The 1138-nt window shown below is 72.3% G+C and overlaps 1 protein-coding gene across 1 annotated transcript in view; it reads right to left on the reverse strand.

Moving 5' to 3' along the window:
* Positions 1-1138, reverse strand: part of UBE2F (ubiquitin-conjugating enzyme E2F (putative)) — a 37594-nt gene that overhangs the window by 10548 nt on the left and 25908 nt on the right. The window lies entirely within an intron of this gene.

Below are 1138 nucleotides of genomic sequence, written 5' to 3' on the forward strand. Positions count from 1 at the left end.
TGGGCACAGCGCGCGGGCCTGCACCCGCATCGACTGAGGGCACGGCTGCTCGGCCTGCCAGGGGACCAGCCGGCACCAGCCAGCCCTGCCCCACCGTTCGGTCAGTGGGACGCCGCCCGGCGGGCTTATCAGCGCCGCCACAGGGTGGGCGGCGGCCGAGCGGGCCACGACCCCGCCAGCTCAGCGCCCCTGCCGCCCCCTCAGCCCCAGCCTGCAACAACCTCTGGGCCTGGCCAGTCCCCCACGGGAGGCCCAGGCCCAGCAGGGGCAAAACTCCCCCCCGCAGGGGGACAGCGAGCCCTGCCAGCGGCCCAGTCACTGGGGCAAGCCAGAGGCCGGGCCTGGGGGTGTCCCCAAAGCCGTTCAATCAAGTCTACGCAGAGGGCGCTGAACAGAAACGTCCCCCGACTGCCAGGTCAGCTGAACACCCGCAGGCGGGCAGAATGTCCCTTTCCCCAGCCGACCCGCCTCACCCTCAAGGGCGGGCCAAGGCCCACTTCCCCTTTGCAGCCCATCGTGCCGGCCAAGGCTCCTGAGCACAGGGAGCTGGGCCGGCCTCGGTGCCTCCAGCTCTGGCTGGCTGGCCGTTCCCCGGGGCCAGACCTGCGTCCCGCGGGTGGCCGCTAGCCACCTCCCGCCCACTCTCCGCGTCTGGCCGCAGGATGAAGGCGGCCAGGACCCAGGCCAGCCCGGCGTCACGGCTCTCCCTGCAGCGGAAAGCCCCGACCGGCTGAGTGCGGAACCGCAGGCCACCAGGGGACGAGCAACTTTTCTGCCCAAGTGGCCCAACTGGTACATAAAAGAGTCGGGCACCCCCCCTCGGAAGGGCTGCCCAGGCCCGCCCCCTGGCACCAGCCCCCGGCTAATGACCTTGCGCCCAGCCCTTCCATTGTGCGACCTGCCCCCTCCCTCCCCCCAGGGCCGGGCAGTTAAGCAGGGTCAGGCCCGGCTGCGTGACCCCTCGGCTGCGTGACCCCTCGACGCCTCTCCCTCGGGTGCCCTCGGCGCCACCAGCCCCTCCGCGGCCAGGTCTCCGCAGGCGGCCGACCCTCCCCGCTCCTCGACCCCACGCAGCTCCTTTCTGGAAGCTTCTCTGCGTGTCACATCCAGGTCCGGCCCCTCCTGCCGCGCCCCATCT

This window comes from Condylura cristata, unplaced genomic scaffold, assembly GCF_000260355.1.
Source record: "Condylura cristata isolate star-nosed mole 26May11 unplaced genomic scaffold, ConCri1.0 scaffold00002, whole genome shotgun sequence".
Taxonomy (NCBI): Eukaryota; Metazoa; Chordata; class Mammalia; order Eulipotyphla; family Talpidae; genus Condylura; species Condylura cristata.